Below are 20,920 nucleotides of genomic sequence, written 5' to 3'. Positions count from 1 at the left end.
ATAGAAACATCAATAATGAGAGAGATTCATGATTGGCTGCCTCCTGCATGCCAAACCTGTAACCTCCTGGTTCATAGGTTGATGCTCAACCACTGAGGCACACCGGCCATATGAAGTTTCTTTGTTTGGCAAGGTAGTCTTCTTGCAGGGCATGCCCAGTGACTGATGTCCCATTGGCCAAAGGCAGCAAATCTAACATCAGTGTGGGAGGTGTCTCCCACTGGGAGGGGGTGCTCATGGGAGCCACTAAAGTTACAAATTTGTCAGAAGGTCCATAAACTTTGATGAGAAAAAAATATATATTTCTGTAATAGCCTCGAAGTAAAATAAGGTAGTTGTAGTAATATCAGAGATTTTGACACCTCTAAATATCACAAATATTTTCATGTCAAATTAGAATTGCTGCATCTTTCTCAGATTGTTAAAATCATTATTACTTTGAAATTATGCTAGTCATTAGACTGACACTAAATGTTATTTGTGTTATATTTTAATATAACTACATGTTCTCAATCACAAATTGTTTTTCTTATATCTTGATAACTGTATTTCATTGTAATTTTCTTTTTAATCTTATGTATTTTATTTTATGCATTTAAAAATGTTATTCTGAAAATGTTGTTTCCACCAGACAACCAAAACCATCCATGGCACAAAAATGTTTAAGAACCCATAATTTATAAATTCATTTGGATGAGTAAAGGGCATTTCTATCCTAAAAAGGTTGAATGGTGCCCTGGCCAGTGTGGCTCGGTTGATTGGAGTGTTGTCCCATACACAAAAAAGTTCTATTCCCGGTCAGGGGTCAGGGTACATGCCTGGGTTGCACGTTAGATCCCTAGGGATGAGTGTGGGAGGCTGACAATTACTGTTTCTCAACTTGATATATATATATATATATATATATATATATATATATATATATATATATATATATATCTTTCTCAACCCTCCCCACCCCCCCACAAAAAAAAGAAGAATCAATAAAAAAGATTGAATGGTGATGGAAAGGGAAAGAAAAGATCCCAAGCCTGGGTTAAAAACCCAAATGGTGCTAAATGAGATTGAAGTATTAACCCAGTCACCAATAAGGTACGTGTGTGTGCGCGCGCGCGCGTTTATTTTGTTTGCTTGTTTTGATGTAGTTTATTTGGGTCTCCATTTATTGTTGAATTCTTTTTTCTCTCTAATGTTCAGCAATCTTACTACTGCCAAATAGTTGTGATTTAAACTCCCTGAGTCTTAGCTTCTTCATTTCAAAGTGAGATAGCACTGGAATAGAATGTTCACTGCACCTCAACGAAATACTTGAGTCATCTTGAAATACCATTATCAGGGGAAAAAAGACTATATCCCTATCAGCTATATATACAGCTATGTATTTTCCCTCTAGCCTCCAAGGAATAAAATTGATTACTTTCTCACAAGCATGACTTTTAAAAAACCTTGATAAACAGCAACCTGGCACACTTAAATTGGAGTAAATGATACAACTGACATCTCAGAAACTCATCTGTTTTCCTGTGTGCTGGAAGCACTGACCTCAAGCTTTATATCACACAGTGCACTTAATATCTCCTTGTTGGGGTACTTTATACCATGGGACTCAAGTTGAATTCGGGAGCTATGAAGTGAGCCAATAAACAAAAGTAAGTGTTCTCCTTGTTTTTAAGCAAACGCATAATAGTATCAACGACAGAAATCATAGATATTAAATCCAAACCCATTTATGTTTTCTAAGTCAAAACATGTCAAGGTAAATTTAGGATCTTCTAAAATACTAAACATTAAAAGCAAAGATAATTTGGAAAAAAAAGTGTTCTTTGGGGCCTGAGAGTGAAACCTGAACTCCAGAGTAAAGTAAAGATAATCACGAAAGTCATGCATAGTAATTTTGCTACAAAACCAGAGGCAGGCAGCTATGAAGGCAGGCTTTCTTTTACAGCAAAAGTGAATAAAGAAATGACACCAGATTCAATTTTATAGAAACTATCACCCTATACAATAGTCATTTATAAACTAAGATGAAAAAAAAGATTGCTTTCAATTGCATGTAACTATACCTATGGTCACAAATAGTTCAAAATTGATGGACTTTGTAGAGTCTATGGCAGCATTTCAACTTCTTCAGAGTCAGAAACCGCAGTTAGTTGAAGTGATGTGAAAAAAAATTCATGGATGGATTAGTTTTGAAGATGGGCCTTGCAGAAGGGATGGAAATCAAATCCCAATATGGGTAAGGGGCTGACTTTCTGAGAAGAGAAAATACCTTAAACAAATGTTGGGAAAGCAAGAGTCCTGCTCTGGAAATAGTGAGAAAGCCTCTTTACCTAAAGCAAAGTGTGAGCAGTTTAAAGATAGTTATTGTTGACCTAAGAAATGTCCAAACCTGTAGAGAATTTTTATGAATTTACATATTTGAGCCAAACTGAGAACAATGGCCGAGAAGCAAAACCTCAAGGAATTGAGAAAATGCTCTAGAGGATGACAATTTTGCAGCTTATTTTATGCATCAGGCTCAAGGAGGAGACTTAAAGAAGGATACATGAAATTCATTGGTGGTAGATTAAGGGGGCAGGAGAAAGCAAAGCAGGAAAATCTCTGGGATTGAATAAAAAGTAAAATGGCCCTAGCCGGGGGCTCAGTGGATAGAGTGTCAGCCTGCAGACTGAAGGGTCCCAGGTTCAATTCCGGTCAAGGGCACATGCACGGGTTGCGGGCTTGATCCCATTGTGGGGTGTGCAGGAGGCAGCCAATCAATGGTTCTCCCTCATCACTGATGTTTCTATCTCTTTCTCCCTCTCCCTTCCTCTCTGAAATCAATAAAAATATATATTTTTTAAAAAGTAAAATGGAGAAACACATACTGGGTACAAGATAGTTGTGGGAACCCTAATCAAGTACGCTGGATGTTCAAGGCCAAGGCCAATTTCCCAGATGCAGGTGCAAAAGCAAGGACACAGAAGTCTTACTGTACTACGCAAGCGTGCCCTTCTGTAACCCAAAAGACTGATGTCACTATTTGGGCAAGAAGCCTCTTTGGTCTAAGTTAGTATACAGATGTGTTACTGACCAGCCAAGGCTAGGCTGCTTTTATGTAAGATTGCTGTATGTACAGCGGCTGCTTGGTGGGGCTACTTATGTTTGTACAGCTCCTATAGTGGAGGCTGCTTTGTAAGAAAGATGTATTATTGAACAGCCCGTGTGCAGCTGCCTATTTTATGGGACTGCTATGAAGAACAGTTTTGTCTGATAGCTCCTTGTTAGCAATGGCTACTGGGGCTACAGTAAAAACTCTCTTATATACCCACAACTTCTCATATCTTCTCCATCTAAAACCTGGCATCCAAGGAGGTCCAGTTCTTGGCAGGGGAACTGAGGACCCCACAATAGTTTAAAATTAGCATTTACAACATGATGGTATTCTGTGAACTCATGCTTTGGTGTATGGGTGTGCCCTGAGATGGTCTGGAAATGGAGATTACTCTAACATATCAAAGGTATAGACAGTAGACAGGTTCACCTGAGATATAGATTTTGTCTAGGAAGCTATAGGCCTAAGACATGACTACACACTTTTAGTAGGAATTTTAATGTTAGAGCATCCTATGTGCTTCCTTTTATAGTAGGTGCTTAGACATGGGCAGAGCAAGAATGATAGCCCAGGTACAGAGGTCACCAGGGTGGAAAGCCTCAGGTACCTAGCAACTGGGCAAAACTGGGCTGGGACCTCACTCCCAGGGCGACTGTCCTTCCCAGAGCATATGCTGGTCATGAGGTTTAGACACCTTGACTTCTCATATGGCTCATTATGGGGTTCAAACCCTCCCCTGACCTTTCCTCCCCTGGTATGATGCTAGTCATGTGGGTTAGACCCCCTTAGAGGAGGAATGAACAAGGGGGCCAGAGAATAGCCCCTAAACATTAAGCCTGTATTTAATTCAGATCAGATAATGAAGTTCTGATCTGAATTAAATACAACTAGGCCTCATGTGTGTTTCAGCTCCAGGCCCAGAGAAGCAGCAAAACCAGAGGAGCGATGCCATCACTGACCTCAGGACCATCTGCACTGACTAATGAATGACCCCCTCCCCTGGCACCAACCAAGCAGTAGAGACCATGACCCTGAAAGGACACACCTGGAAAGCTGATGACTATTCTATTGGGATTCTCCCCTGAGACTTCCAGATAAATACCCTTTAGACGGAGGACCCAGTGCTGCTCTCCCTCTGGGAGCACGCCTGTGCCTTTCCCGTCCTCCTTTCGTTCCCCTCCCCCCTACCTAGGGGAGTTACCTTTACCTTTACCCTTCTCTTTCTCTCTCCTAAGCTCCAAGAGCCCTTCTTTTGCCTCTGTAACTTGTTTTCTGAACCTATTTCTTCTACTGCTCACTTATTCTACCTCGGTGACTTTCTAAATAAACTTTCCCTTATAGTTTAAGTCTTGAATCTGAATTCTTTCTTAGCCAGAACTCATGTACTCAGGTCCCGTCTCACCTAGTGCTGTTTTACCACCAACACTTTTGGTCTTTGGGTTTGTAAGGCCTGCCATATAGGCTTCCTGTGAGCTTGTCGGGTTTAGTATGTGGCCCCTTTTTCATTCACATTATAAAATCTTCCTTGCAATGGCACCTTTGCAGCAAGCCTCAGTCCAGTGTGGGATTCTGTTTCTCTTTCTCTTTAATATGGTTGTCCTTGTAACTTGGTCTTGTCCATAGAATGCAGCAGAATTAACTTTGTTATTACCCATTCTGGGCCTCAAAAGGTCTTGCTTGCTCCAGCTGCTGTCATGTGAGCAAGCCCAGACTAGCCTGCTGAATGATGGTGTTGTCAGGGGCAGAAATAGAATATTGGGGACTAGCTATAATTATAAGAAATATTAATCTTGGCAAATATGTTCTCCCATGCAGTGGGCTTTCTTGTTGTTTTGTTGATGGTTTCTCTTGCTGTGCAGAAGCTTTTTATTTTGATGTAGTCCCATTTGCTTATTTTCTCCTTAGTTTCCATTGCCCTAGGAGCTGTATTGGTAAAGATATTGCTACAACATATGTCTGATATTTTGCTGCCTATGGATTCTTCTAATATTTTTATGGTTTCCCATCTTACATTTAAGTCCTTTATCCATTTTGAGTTTATATTTGTGTATGGTGTAAGTTGGTGGTCTAGTTTCATTTTTTTGCATGGATCTGTCCAATTTTCCCAGCACCATTTATTGAAGACACTATCTTGATTCCATTGTATGTTCTTGCCTCCTTTATCAAATATTAACTGAGCATAAAGGCTTGGGTCGATTTCTGGGTTCTCTCTTCTGTTACATTGGTCTATATGTCTGTTCTTGTGCCAGTACCAGGCAGTTTTGAGAACAGAGGCTTTGTAATATAATTTGAAATCTGGTATTGTGATCCCTCCAACTTTGTTCTTCTTTCTCAGGATTGCTGTGGCTATTCAGGGTCTTTTTTTATCCCATGTGAATTTTTGGAGAGTTAATTCTAGGTCTGTGAAATATTTCGTTGGTATCTTAATGGAGATTATATTGAATCTATAGATTGCTTTGGGTAGTATGGACATTTTAATGATGTTGATTCTATCAATCCATGAACACAGTATATTCTTCCATTTGTTTATGTCTTCCTCTATCTCTTTTTTCAACGTCCTATAGTTTTCCAAGTACAGGTCTTTTACCTCCTTAGTTAAGTTTATTCCTAGGTATCTTAATTTTTTGGTGCAATGGTAAATGGGATTGATTTTTTAATTTCTCTTTCTGTGAGTTCATTATTGGTGTATAAAAAAGCCATAGATTTCTGGGTGTTAATTTTGTATCCTGCTACAAATTCATTTTTTAAGTCTACTAGTTTTTGAGATAAGGGTCTAATCTGCAAAATTTACAGGGAACTCATACAACTTAACAAAATGAAGATAAACAATCCAATCAAAAAATGGGCAAATGATTTAAATAGACGCTTTTCGAAAGAGGACATACAGAAGACCAAGAGACATATGAAAACATGCTCAAAGTCACTAATCATCTGAGAGATGCAAATCAAAATGACAATGAGGTACCATCTCACACCTGTCAGAATGGCTAGTGTCAACAAATTAACAAATGACAAGTGCTGGTGAGGATGTGGAGAAAAAGGAACCCTCATGCACTGCTGGTAGGAATGCAAACTGGTGCAGCCACTGAGGAAAACAGTATGGAGTTTCCTCAAAAAATTAAAAATTGAACTCCCATTTGACCCAGTAATCCCAGTTCTGGGAATATATCCCAAGTAATCAGAAACACCAATCAGAAAGGATATATGCACCTCTAAGTTCATAGAAGCACAATTTACAATAGCTAAGATTTGGGAACAGCCTAAGTGCCCATCACCAGATGAGTGGATTAGAAAACTGTGGTACATCTGTAAAATGGAATACTACACTGCTGCAAAAAAGAAGGAACTCTTACCACTTGCAACAGCCTGGGTGGACCTGGAGAGCATTATGCTATGTGAAATAAGCCAGTTGGAGAAAGATAAATATCACATGATCTCACTCATTTGTGGAATATAATGAACAAGGTAAACTGATGAACAAAAATAGAGCCAGAGGAAAAAAAATATTTTAAAATATAATAGAAGTAATCCTGTTATATGCAGATTTTTAATATTTCCTACAACTTTTGTGATATTATACTATATTAGTACAGTTTTGGTAATATTATTATATTTAAAATCTTTTTTCTTGTAATATTAATGTTTATTGCATGTAATATTATTATATTTAAAATAGTTTTTCTTGAATTATTAATGTTTGTTGCATGTAACATTATTATATTTAAAATATTTTTTGAAATATTAATGTTTATTGCATGTAAAAAAAGAAATATTAGTCTTGCTTTGTTAACCATGATTATTTTGTTCTGATTAAAGAAAGCACATTCTAGCCTGGCTGGGAATTGTATGCTTGGGACCTGGGAGCTAACCTGGAAATGTGGCCCATCTTCCTCATCCCAGAGCTGCCTATTATCATGGAAAGATTAACAACCTTGTTGCAGAAACTAGAGGCACTAGCCCTTTGCAAATTCCCAGCCAGCATTGTCTGTCATCTATAACCATTATACCCATTTTTATTCCTTTTTGCCCACTTCCCCATGTAATCTTTGTCACTGTACCCCATATAAGCAGCTGGCTTATAGGGGGGTGCAGAGCAGATTTTCAAGGATGACCTGCTGCTCTCCCATACTGCCTGTATTATTGGAATAAACACTCATACCTAATTCAACCCTGTCTCTGCTTAATTGGCTCAAGTAGTGACAGGCAGCCGGGACACATTGGTTGTCCTGTTTCATTATGACCCAGCCAAATCTAGTGCCAAAGCCAATAGCCAGTCAAGCACCAGATGTGAGAGTGGGGTGACAGTGCACCAGCCAGCCCCAGGCAACTCATTAGCTGATCACAGATAGATGAGTGAGGGAGCCCAGAATGACAGAGTCCATCCAGACCACCAAGCTGACTTGTAGACTGAATATGTCACCTCAAAGTATGCCACTTTGGCATAGAAATTACTTTAAGCTGAAGGCCATAAAGAAGAAGCAAAAACACAAGAGCTTTTTGCCCTCCCTCATCTTCCTAAAAGCAGGACATAAATTTCCCTCTGTGAAAGTGTCCCTTCCCATACCAAGAGAAGAACAACTCCTACTACTAGAAACAGAAAGTCAAAGCTTACTAAAATAACCCTTATCTTCCATTAGTTCCCCCCAATATATATTGCCACAGTATACTGCCCCTAGAAACCCAAACCCTCTTTCCTTTGTCTAGTCATTTCTCCGTAATTTGTTGCAATTTGTTAAAGTGGTATATAAGCTCCCAAGCCTAATTACTTTTGAGGTTTTCATTTCTTTTCTGTGATGCCCTTTATGTGCATATAAAATAAACCCTTCCTCCTGGTAATATTTCTTTTGTCAGTTTGATATTCATGCCCCAAATAGTAAACTTAGTTTGTTGTTCCTCCCTAACAAGACTCATAAGCAATAAACCAATGGTTCTTGTTTAAGTCATTTGGTTCAGGGTATATGAGAACGGTTTCAGATTAGGGGTGTGGAATAGGCCCTCGATATCATTTGGCCTGGCCCTGACAAGGCATTAGAGGTGAGTTAATTAAATGTTTGACCAAATCTTGCAGGCTGAATTTTAAGCTGATAATTTTGTATGGCCCACGAATGATGCTATAAATATCCAAATGGACTTGGCAGAAAAAAGGTTCTCCACCCCTGTTTTAGATGGCTATAGTAATTCAGGAGTCTTTTTAATTATACAGAAATATGTGTGACATAAAAAAAAATCAAAACCAGAAATCTTGTGAAACAAGGGCTGTTAGAGTTGTAGTTTGCCATTGAAAGGGTCTTAAAAGTCATTTCTTACTTACATATGAGGAGACCAAGGCTCAAACAGGCAACTGACTGTGGATGCCACTTGTCTCACCACCACTCCATTCAGACGAACTTAAATCAGTGACACAGACGTATGGAAGAATGAATGCTCTGAACACATTGTCTGCATTCCCACTGCCACACCTTTGCTTCAGCTGTGCATCCAGCAGAAATGCCATCTCTTCCACTCCTCTTCTACCTCCAGTTCTTCCTTTGAGTTCTACTGTTCCTAGTTTTTTCCCAGTGCACCAATCACTCCCTATTCAAAATGCTTTGTAGTATGGTGGACACCACTCACTTGTTACTCATTGAATTTTAAATCTTGGTTTTCTGTGCCTCTTTTTCACTCATACTAGAAGCCCAGTGTGCGAAATCGCACGGCCCTGCTCACCTGTGCACACCTCACTGTGCTCACAGCCCTGCCCACCCTGTGCGCACCCCACTCACCCGCTGCCCAGCCGCGCTTGCAGCCCCGCCCAACTGTGTGTGCAGCCCCATCCACCCATATGTGCCTCGTCGCACTCGCCTCACTGTACCCACCTGCCCATCATCCCACCTGCCCACTGGCTGCCAGCCTTGCTGCAATTGGAGCCTGTGGGCCACGGGGCGTGAGCCGCAAGCCCAGCCCCGCTGCCATGAGCGACTTGCGGGCTGGGGTGCGGAGGGACCAAGAGGTGCTCCATGCACCTCCTGGTGACCGATCTTTGGTTGTTATGGCGTTGCGGCATTACAGTCGCTTGCTTTTTATAATATAGACTAGAGGCCTGGTGCACAAAATTCGTGCATGGGGGTCCCCTCAGCTCAGCCTGCACCCTCTCCAATCTGGGACCCCTTGGGGGATGTCCAGTGGATCGGGCCTAAACCAGCAGTCGGACATCCCTCTTACAATCCTGGACCACTGGCTCCTAACCGCTCACCTGCTTGCCTGCCTGATCACCCTTAACTGCCTCCCCACCAGCCTGATCACCCCTGGCCGCCTCTGTCTGCCGGCCTTGTTGCCCCTAACTACGCCCCCCTGCCGGCCAGGTCTCCCCTCACTGCCCCCCACTTCCAGCCTAGTCGCCTCTAACTGCTCCCCCGCTGGCCTGGTCGCCCCTAACTGCCCCTCCCCCTCCGGTCTGGTCACCTTTTACTGCCCCCCTCTGCTGGCTTGGTCACCCCATGCAGCCTGCTGTTTGGTCGACTGGTTGTTTCAGTAGTCACGGTCACTGCCTTTTATATATATAGATTATAAATCCTTTAAGGATATAGAACAGGTCTTATAATTCTCAGCTCTCCCAGATTGGTAAATGCTGCATTGACTATTAGCAAAACCAATAAACTCATTACATTATTCAGTTTTTTAGATAGGCAGTATATAATTATGAATTTCGATGCGATGATTCTTTGGCCCATTTTGTCCTGTTTTGTTCCTCTAACCAGGTCTTAACATAAAGGTTAAGCCATTTGTTACTGTCAAAGTTAATTAAGCCCATTATAATTTGTTAACCCCTGTGCTTGCTTTGTAATTAACATTGATTAACACAAACAAGTACAAAATAGGCCATCAGCACTTTCCAAAAGAGCTGATTACAATTATATTGGTAATTCAATACACTATAGAAGATGGTTAGTAGTTTGCACTCTCTTTACACAGAGGCAAATGGTACCAGGCAAAACTAAGCCTAGAGACGAAATACTTTGTTCACCAGGTTCACCTGATTAAACCTTCACCTGGTTAAACCTCACTACAATGGTTAAAACCTTGGGTAGGATTACTGAAGGCACAGCTCCAAGTAACACGCTTCATTGCATCACTGGACCACTGAGAGAGGAAGTGTTTCAAAGCTGACAGACAGATGGTGGAGTATCTAGGCCCAGCAAAGCAGCCTCCAAGGCTTATGACAGACAACGATGGGGCCAACATGGCTTTTTGTTCTGAGATAAGCCCAGGGTTTGATGTCAGCAGGTTGAAGATGCACAGCAATGAGCACCCAGAGGCATTGGATCCAAATGCTCAGAGTGATTAATAACCTTAAATTCTATCTCCTACTCAAAATGCAAAGTACAAAAAACAAAAATGCCCCCCACCCCATATTCTAATGTATTCGAGAGTGTGTTTATGTCCCTTTCTCCCTGACCTCAGAGGTCAGGTACGTGATCCTGATATCCAGGTGAAGAGGAGTCTACCATGCTCACATGTGACTGTGGTCGACTGCCAGTAGGGATGGGCACATGTTTGAACTTTTGCTTATTTTTAGGGGAAAAAGCTGGGATGCATAGGAGCTGCCACAGTTTGTTCTGTATAAAATAAATAAGTGGGACTCTGCCCCATGGCACTCCTGGAAAGGATTAACAAAATTGATAAGATCCAAATCAATTGGCCCTGTGCAGATGACTTGATAATGAGGCCATGAGGTTCTCACAGTTCCCTATTACTGCTCCAGAAAGTATGCTATGGAAATCATTCAAACCCTCTAAAAGGAGTGTTAGTACAAAATGGGGTGTTTCAAAGTCGTTGCTGAAAGATTTGTAATGTTCATGAAGATTTCTGAAATACTAAGACTTCTGTATAAAAGTGAGAATCCTAGAGAAAAAATCTGCCAGATGGAAAAAAAAATATGGAGAAATTTGCTGAAAGTCCTATAGCATCTAAGCATTGAACCTGGGGGTCTGAACCCAAATCTCTGTGGCCTCACAGGTAGGCCTTCTCTTTTCACCCCCTTCTCTTCAGCAGAGGAATTGTTGGACAAAGTGTTAGGAATATAAAGCATCTGTCAAAAGCGCCATTGAATAGCTAGAAAACAAGAAAACCACAAACACACATTGATACAAATGATCAGCTTTAAGCAAGACTATGACATTGATGACGTGTGTCTTTGGTGTCCATGGCTTTCCTTCCTGCCATTATCAAACATCATACTTAGGGGCTTATATCAATCCCACCAGGGTTGAACAGTCATTTAATCCTCTCTCTTCCAGTATCCTCTCTCTCTCTCTCTCTCTCTCTCTCTCTCTCTCTCTCTCTGTCTCACACACACAATAGGTATGCCCAGACATTTTTTCTTCTTTATTTTTGAAAATAATATATAAAATACATTCAGCAGGGCATAAAGTATACAAATGCTAACTGTACAGCTTAATGAACACATGTGTGTGTGTGTGTGTGTGTGTGTAACCACCATCCAGATGAGGTTCAGAACATTTCCACCATTTTAGAAACCTCCCTCTTGAGCTACAGGTTTCTATTGGAAAGCCAGGTTTATTGAGGTATCATTCATACAGTGATATTCACCCTTTTTAGTATGCAGTTCTACAAGGTTTGACAAGTTGTGTGGCCATCAATATAATTAAGATCTAGAAATGTGCCACCACCACCACCATCTCCCCTGGCCCCTGCCAAATTTTCCTGTGTGCCTTGTAACAGACGCTTTCCTCTAGCTCCACCCCCTGGCAACCCTAATATGCTTTCTGTCCCTATATGTAGTTTTTTATTTCAAGAATGCCATATAAATTGAATCATACAGTATGTGGTCTTTTAAGCCTCATTTCTTTCACTTACCATAACACATTGGTGATTCATCCATGTGTTTTTATGTGTCAATAATTCCTTCCTTTTAATTCCTGAGTAGTACTTAATTATACCACGGTCTGTACTAGTATATCCATTCATTAGTTAAAGGACATTTGGATTGTTTTCAATTTTTGACAACTATGAGTAAAGCCACTCTAAACATTCATATGCAGGGTTTTGTGTGAATCTACGTTTTCATTTTGGGATCAGAGGGTAGAAACCCAGGAAGTGGATTTCTTGCTCTATGCTAAGTGCATATTGAAATATATATATATTTTTTAAAAAGCCAAACCAATTTCCAGAGTGCTTGTACCATTTTGCATTCCCACCAGCAGCGTATAAAGCTTTTAGTTGCTCCATATTCTCACCAGCACTTAGCAATGCCAAAATTTTTAAAAGTAATTTCACTAGGCGTGTGGCACAGCTTTTTAAAGCTGAGCCAATATGTTCATAGGATTTATTGCTGTCGTCAGAGTAGACTTGAAATCAATCTTAAACATCTAACTATATATATATGAGAGCTACTTGGCTGCATACTAATTAGGCAGTTAATATTAATGATCCTGGCTAGAGTTACTTCTCATTCAGTCTGATTTTGATTAGCTATCTACATTTCAAGCATCATTGATGCCAATTTCCTTAGCACGCTTGTTAAAGGCAAGGATCTTGCATCTTATTTGCGGCTGCCCTATGGGTTATGCCTAAAGACTATGGGTGCTCACTTCCTTTTGGCATCTTAAAAACAATCAACAACCTAATTCTAATTACCTTAAGTATGTTTTCTGTACCCATAAAATCAAACATTCCTCCAGCTTCTACTTTGAAGAATATACTTACCAAAAACACTCTAAACTGGGGGTGAGGGGGAAATGCTTCATTGCAGTAAACAAATTGTCACACTCAGGGGATTGCTAGAGAATTCAATCACTTTCCTGCTCTGCCTTCGCTACGCACAGGGCTGCACATTGCTATTCTTTGGAAGTAACCGCTGCTGATTTTTCTGACTTATGCAGAAAGCATAAGTCAGAAAAATTGTGCTTGAAGGTGGCTTGAAGGTAGTCAGAACCTCGTGCTCTCAGACGTGTCACAGGAATGCCTCCCTGGCCTGTTTTCAGATTCTCTCTGGATCTCAGTGCTAATGCCTTATTCATTTGCATCCGTCTGCCCCATCTGCTGGTTCTAATGGTGTGCTGTCAGCAATTAGACTGTGATGCATGGGCCACCTCCTGTACATTTCTTATATCCCTCCTCCCTCCCTGCCCAGCCTCAGCTATTTCCATCTTTCTGCCTCATCCCCCAATAGAGGAACATATCAGACAATTCAGCTGCATCTTTTCATTTTTCTCACTTTAAATAGATAAATGAGCACAGAGAATAAACTCAACATGTACAGAAGGGCATAGAGCTAGAAGACTCTCATTCTCTTCCCCAATTCTCTAAGTCTCGTGCTCAGACCACTACTGTCACCAGTGTCTTGTGCTTTTTACTCTTTGCAGAAATGGTAACAAGCTAGAATACCTTTTTGCATGTAGCTTTTTTTCTCATAAAACATATATCTTATAAAGAATTTCTTCTCAGTATATCTGCATATACTTCACTAGATTTGCCTCAACCTTTTTAAGAATTGTTTAATGTTACATGTTGTATATCTACAATGGTTTATTTTACCAAAGTCTCCTTAAAGTATGTAAAATAATGATTCAGTGACCTAAATGAGACAGGAGCTTCTGTCATAAAAAAGATAAGCAGAGTTAAGAGGCTCAGGGCTGGTATTGGTAGCTACAGTCTCAGAGACTAAAGAGCCTTCTATCTTATTGTTCCTCTGTTCTTAGCATGGGAATTTTTCCTTGTGCTTGAAGGTGGCCGCTTAAGCTCCAGCCTTCTATTCTGCATTCTAGCCAAAAGAAAGATCAACATATTCCCCCTCAAGAAGGACACTTTTTAGCTCACAAATTCCTTTCAGTTATATTCCGTTTTCCAAAACCTAGTCACGAAGCCACACCTACTAGCTATAAGGGAGGATGTGAAAGGTAGTCAGAATCCAGGAGCCTGTTAAAATGTTGGGGTTCTATTACGAAGGAAGGGGGATAGAATGGTCACTGGGGTACAAAAATCAGTTTGTGTTCCGGAATTGTTGCCAGTTCATTTGCTCTTAGATACAATGCCAAAATAAAGCTATGTGAACATTCCATTTCAGACAATGTGGAATGCTTTCTAGAATTTCTGGATCACAGGGTATGTACATTTTTATTTTCATGAATATTATCAATTGCTAACTGTTGACAATTTAACAATTCATACCTATGTTGACATATGAGAGAATCTATTTCCCCACACCTTCAACAGCCCTAAGTGTGCTCACTTTTTTTAAAAAAAAAAAAATTTGTTCTCTATTATATGATGGCTAAAGTACAGTACCTCAAATTGTCTTAACTGGACTCAGTGGAACTTTCTCTGATGGTTAGTGAAGCTGCGTACTTTTCCAAATGTCTGGGAACCATTTGTATTTCCTTATCTCTGAACTGTTTCCATCATTTGCCCATGTGTTCATTGAATTATTTCCTTGTTTTCTGTAGAAATTCTAAATCGGGGAAATTAACATTTTCAGTAGTATTCATTATACTTTCCCACAATTTTGGCTTTGTTTATGTTTCTATGCGGATTTTTTTAAGAGAAGTAAGCCCTTACTTCTTTGTTTCATAAACAAAGCTGGCTGAGTTGGTTGCTTTTTGGTGATTAGGCAGAGATCAAATCCCACATTCTCTTCCTGCTCCTCAGACTTCCCTTTGCTCCAACCTCGGCCTAGGTGTTGTCAGCACCAGGAGCAGCCATGAGGGCAGCAGCCACACATGCAGCTGCATGAGCCAAGAAGGCTTAACATTTACAGCAAGTGGAAAGGTGTAATCAGACTCCATAGACAAAGCCAGGACTTGCTTGTACCCATTGATGATAGAATGGGGTACCAATGCAACAGGTGGGTAACCTATCTGCAGACATATGCTGGTAATATGGCAGACACCCCCTCCCTTATGTCCAGTACTTCGGGTGGTAGGTGCTGCCGTTGTCAAATGGCTGCTGGATGATCAGTCCGAGGAGGAAGGGGTCTCATTCAGCAGTGTGGCTTTCTCTCCAGTCTTAATCAGCTGCACAACTCTCAGGATGTCAATGGTGATTTCTTTATGTAGGTAGATATATTCCTTTTAAAAAATTGCTACTGGGTTTTGTGACATTCTTAGGATGGTACTTCCCATACCAAAATTATATTAAAAATTCTCTCATGGTTCTCTTTTTCATACCAATAAAAATTACAAAGAGGCTCTAACTCGATTTATTTTGACATGACTTCTCGTTATCCTGGTCCCACTGACCCATCCATCTTCCCCCACTAATTTGATAGCTTGGCTGCATCATAAAGGGAGGCAGCGGTTCTTTTTTTGCTTAATATGAGGGCATAGTAATTCCACTTTCTATTTCGTATATTTTGTACTGCTATTGATATTAGTCATTACATTTTAGTTACATATTGCAGTTGGTCCAATTTGCCAATGAGTGGGGTTAAGCACTTGAGATTCAAGCATTCAGACTCATCTGCTCACTCTGTAGTCTGGCCATATAATTCTAAACTGCAGGGCGTTGTGGGGGAAGATAGGCAGGCTTTGGAGGTGGTTGTGGGCTGACCTGTGTCCTCCTCACGTTTATATGTTGAAATCCTAACACCCAGTACCTCGGAATATTACTGAATTTATCAATTATCTTTAAGCAAGCAATTAAGTTAAAATGAGGTCATATAGGGTGGGCCCTAATCCAAAATGACTGGTGTCTGTATATGAAAAGAAAATTAGAACACAGATGCACACAGAGGAAAGACCATGTGAAGACATGGGGAGAAGACAGCCATCTACAAGCCAAGAAGAGAGACCTCAGAAGAAACCAACGTGATGACACCTTGATCTCAGACTTCTAGCCTCCAGAACTCTGAGTCAGAAGTTTAGTCAAATCTGCTGTGTTAGGTCATGTCCTCTGGACTCTGCAGTGGGGGCCTGTGTATAGCAGGTGCAATGGGAGTGGTCATGTAGCCACAGTTGTGAGGGAGTAAAAGAAATGGGAGGAAGAGAACTTGAACTGTGACATGTGATGAAATTGCAGCTGGGGCCTCAACTGATCCTAAGGAGTTCTGGACCTAGGGTGGTTGTCAGGGTCTTTGTCCTGGGAAGAGGATCTAAACTTAGGTGAGAAAGCTCCATGTGGCTGAGGGCAGTTGCTAAGAGGACCTTAGCTGTGAACCATCAGAGGCCAGCACAGTTGGCAGTGTGAGAACCATACCCTGTTCTAGAGAATGGGCCTGGGGGGTGCACTCCTGCACCCACAACACCCATGTATGCACAAGGGAAGCTCATAGCATGAAGGGATACTTTGAAGAAGCAGAACTCAGGACAGACATGGCCCAGTGTGACCAGGAGGGTTTGGAATGCAGGAACAATGGGACAGTTTCTCTAAGCAGCTAGGCAACAATCACTGGGATGAATTAGCTCCAATTATCAATATGCCATTTTTTCCAGGATTCAGATTTATAGGAGAAAAAGTCTACTTAACCTCACTTTGATCACCTATTTGCCCTTTGGTCAGAGGAGGGCATGGCCCATTGATTGTAAGTCCCCAAAAGGCAGCACAATATGGGAAAAGGTTGGTCCCCAAAAAAGGCCGATTACAATGTCATCACCAGAAGAAAAGATATGGATACTGATCGGGAGAAAGCAACATCCACTAGGCCCAGGCCGTCTCAGTTGGAATCTCAGTTTTGGGCATCCTTGGACAAGGGGCTTAAATCCATAAAATTAAGTGTTTCATCTGTAAAGTAGAAAAAATATTACCTACCTCATGTAATAGTTCAGGTTTAAATTATATCTCTATATCTATCTATTTATCTATCTACATGTGTATGTACATAAACAAATTATGCATATATACATGAATCTGAACAATTATATAATGTATTTATGATGCCTATATAATTATAGCCACCATTTAGTTCAGTGTCTATAGTTGCTAGGATCCATCAATTGTTTGCTATCATTTTATCTAGGAGCATTTTGATTCCCTGCCCCCCCCCTTTTTTTAAGAGAAAGTGGAGTGTTTTATTTGTCTTTTTGAATGTGCTAATCCCCAAACTCTAGACCTGAAAAACTTCTTAGAGTTGTTGTCTCTTTTTACAGACAGAACTGTGGAGTTACAAAGTTTTACAATTTTATATTCCTCATATTGGGTGTGGGATGTGCATAATTTTGCATTTAAAAATATAAACTAAAAATAGGAGTGGAATGAGAAAACCAAAAGGAGAGTTTGCCTGATAGATCTTCTGCTCCCTGGGGTGCACCTTCTCATGGGGTTCTCAAGACCAGATGGTCTGAGGCAGGGGCAAATAAGAGCAAGACAGCCAGGTTTCTGCACAAATAGGCTACCTGAACAAAGATCAGACACCAGTGGTGTTCCAGAGTGGGGCTCCCAGTCCCATTTCTTTCTTTGCTGACTGTACACAGACATTTGTCATGGAACCAGGCAGAACTTGAATGGAGAAGAGAGTGGTGAAGAGAGGGTAGGGTGAAGAGGGAGGGGATGGCATTTTTTCCCATTCATCTATTTTCAAAAATAGATTGAATCCCAGCAACAACATGCCAACTTCACTCCCACACACAGGCACCAAGAGGGATGGCTTCTGTGGACACTTCTCAGCTTGCAAATGTTCCCTCCCCGAGGTCACACAAATCGCTGGTACATCCATTTCCCTGAAATAAATGCCATCATGCAGGTCCTCGTCTCTGTCAGAGGTTATGAGCAGCCTTGATGGAGTGGGGTAATCACATTGCAGAGTGACTGAAAGGGTTTGGGATGAGATTTCCTATTTGGTTCAGACAAAATAAAACCATTATCTGTGCTCTATCTTTTTTAAAGAGATTGTTTTCTAAACTCTTTCATGCTTGAAGCCTGTTGCAGCACAAGGAACAATATCAGCCTGTCACAATTATAGATCAGCTCATCACTACAGTCAGCCTCCAATCTCCTTGAACTCTTTCCCAGGGAAATGATTTTTCTGAGTCTACCTTATCCCTGGGCATTTTGCCTTTTGAAAAATATGGTGCTGTAATTATCCATTAGCTCCACAGAGCTGTCTGATAGCACAGACCCAGGCACCCTGGGGAATGGGCAGGGAGCCATTTATGAGGGGCAGGGACCCTCCCCCGGCCCATTCACTCAGGGTTCAGCAGAAATGAAACACACAAGTGGGTGTAATGAGGGCAAGTGTTTGCTTTAAAAGGTCAAGGATATACTTAATGTTGACACATACAGAGTCCCTGGGTGCATTTTTTAACCACTGCTGAGGCCTGCCCAGGTCAGTGGGCTCATGTGGCCAGGCCACAGTGAGGATATCAGGAGAGCTCTCAGTAGCCTCACTCTTCCTTACACTTTTACCTCCTGCTAACCTAGGAAGCCATGCCATTAATGTCCTGACCCCTGACCACGCGTTACTCAACAATAGCCTATCACTAGACCCACTAACTAATTTCCAGGTAGCAGATTGCTGACTCTACACTGCTAGGAGTTCCCATCTCAGGGGCTTTCCAAGCAGCAGGCTTCAGCTCTGCCCTGCACACCTCCACACAGGGATAGGAGACAGTCCTGTGGCCTGTTGCTTCTTCCATGGTCAGCCACCAACTTGTCTGTTGTTCTTTTTAATTGTGGCAAAATAGACACAACCTCAAATTTACCATTTTAACCATTTTTATATGTACAGCTCAGTGGCATTAAGTACACTCACATGATTGTACAACCATCATCACTATCCATCTCCAGAATTTTTCCATCTTCCCAACTTCACTGGTGTAGACCTAGAAAGGCTGGATCCATTGTCCAGCAGAACTTGGTCATCTTCACCAAGATAAAAGGTCTTACTTCCACTTCTTTGTTGAGCCTCACTCAAATGTGGAATCTAATGAACAAAATAAAGTGATGCACAAAATAGATTCTGGATGTGTATTTGTCAGGGGTGTGTTTTACCTTAGATAATTTTTTATATAACTATCATATAATATCACTTCATTAAATGGTCATTCATTTGCTTACTGAATTCCTTCATTCACCAACTATTCATTTGCTTACTGAATTCCTTCATTCACTGACTATTAATTCACTGACTTCTTATATGGCAGGACATTGCTGTAGGTCCTGGGTATAGATGCTGAGTGAAGAAAATGTTTGTCCTCATAATTATATAGTTTAATAGGGAAGACAGTCTTTAAATAAATGAAAAACAAATGCATAATTGTCATTATTACAAATCGGAAAGAGAGCTACATGATGGGATAATAAAAGCTCCTCTTGAATTCTTTTTAAGGATTAAATGAAATACCATATGTGAAATACTTTTAAACCATTAAGTTGTTAGTGGTCATCAATATTTGGGGTTGATGTGGTAGTCAGTTGTCTTTTAAATTCAGTCCTTCACATAGTGCCCCAATCACTAACACTTTTTAATAGTTTCATCCATATTTTTGGCTGGACATCCTTCCCCTATCCCACTGCCCTGGAAACTTCAGATGCCACCTGCCCATACAGCCTGGAATGTACACTGCACGGAAGTGTAACCTGGCACAGGCCCCTGAAAAGTTGGCTTCAGATTCTCTGAGCAGCTGGCTTTCCTCACAGATTACTCCAGGGCAGTCGGAAACCAGCTTGTTTGGAGGGCCTGCTGGCATGGTGTTGGGGAGGATCCAAGCACTTTTGAGGAATTGCCAAGTTCAATTTTCAAAGAGTGGCACATCTGCAGATTCCAGTATCTATTCCCAAAAGAGAAATTTGATACTTTCCTGTTACTGAAATCCCTTGGGACCATCAGTGTGGTGAGAGCCATTTACATTTCAGACACTGAAATGATTTTCAACACCTAAGCTGAGAGGTGTGAGGCAGACACATGGGTTGTAATGCAGGGACCAATATTACTAAGAATGAGAGGACAAGAAATGTCAGCAGAGTCTCCAAGGGGACTCTGGGAGCCAGACCATCATTAGATAAGAACCACAGGATTGAAGCATCTTGGGATTAATGCAATCAACTCACTTAAGGTTGGGGATGGGGAAGTTGAAGCTAAAATTCATGCCATAAATGGTGATGAGAGAACAGGAAAGAAATAGAAGATGGAATAAGGAAGATGATGAGTGTGGTCCTACTGAGCTTGAAGAGCTGGATAACATTAGGTAGAGGTGTCCAGAGACAGCTGGCCATTCATACCTGAAACTTCGACAAGGGGCTGAGATGAGAGCACATCCAAACAGAAGAGGCCATTTGAGTGGTGGCAGCAGTCAAGCTGCTCAGAGAAAGCCAGGATCCACTTGGTACCAACCTCACTGCTCTCCCAAGCTCAGTACTTGTGGTGCAGGTTGAACCGTTACCGCATCCTTGCTCCCTGCATCTCCATATGGAGCCTGCACAGCTCTGCCTTCCAAGGGATCTATTTCTCTACGTGTCTGATAAGGACAGACAAAAGCAGAGGGCTGAAGACACGAGCTGCCACGGCTGACTTAGGACAAGGTACTGAACTCAGCTTGCTGCAGTCCCTCGTCTGGAAATGGGGATAATGGTAGTTTCTGCCTCAGAGTGTTTGGGGGAATATTCAAGCTTTTAACACAGTGTTTGTTAGTGCTCAACAAACATTAGCTATTATTAATGGTTGCAAAGGAGCAAGAGAAGAATATACAAAAAGAAAGAGTGGTCATCTATTTTTTTAATCCTTACCCAAGGATATGTTTTCACTGATTTTTAGAAAGAGAGAGGAAGAAACATGGATCAGTTGCCTCCTGTACAGGCCCTGACTGAGGACCATACCTGTAACTTAGGTATGTGCCCTGACCAGGAATCAAACCCACAACCTTTTGGTGTACGGTCATGATGCTCCAACCAATTGAG

This window comes from Cnephaeus nilssonii, assembly GCF_951640355.1.
Source record: "Cnephaeus nilssonii genome assembly, chromosome: 11".
Taxonomy (NCBI): domain Eukaryota; kingdom Metazoa; phylum Chordata; class Mammalia; order Chiroptera; family Vespertilionidae; genus Cnephaeus; species Cnephaeus nilssonii.
The sequence above is the reverse complement of the archived record's forward strand: the minus strand, read 5'-3'. Positions refer to the sequence as shown.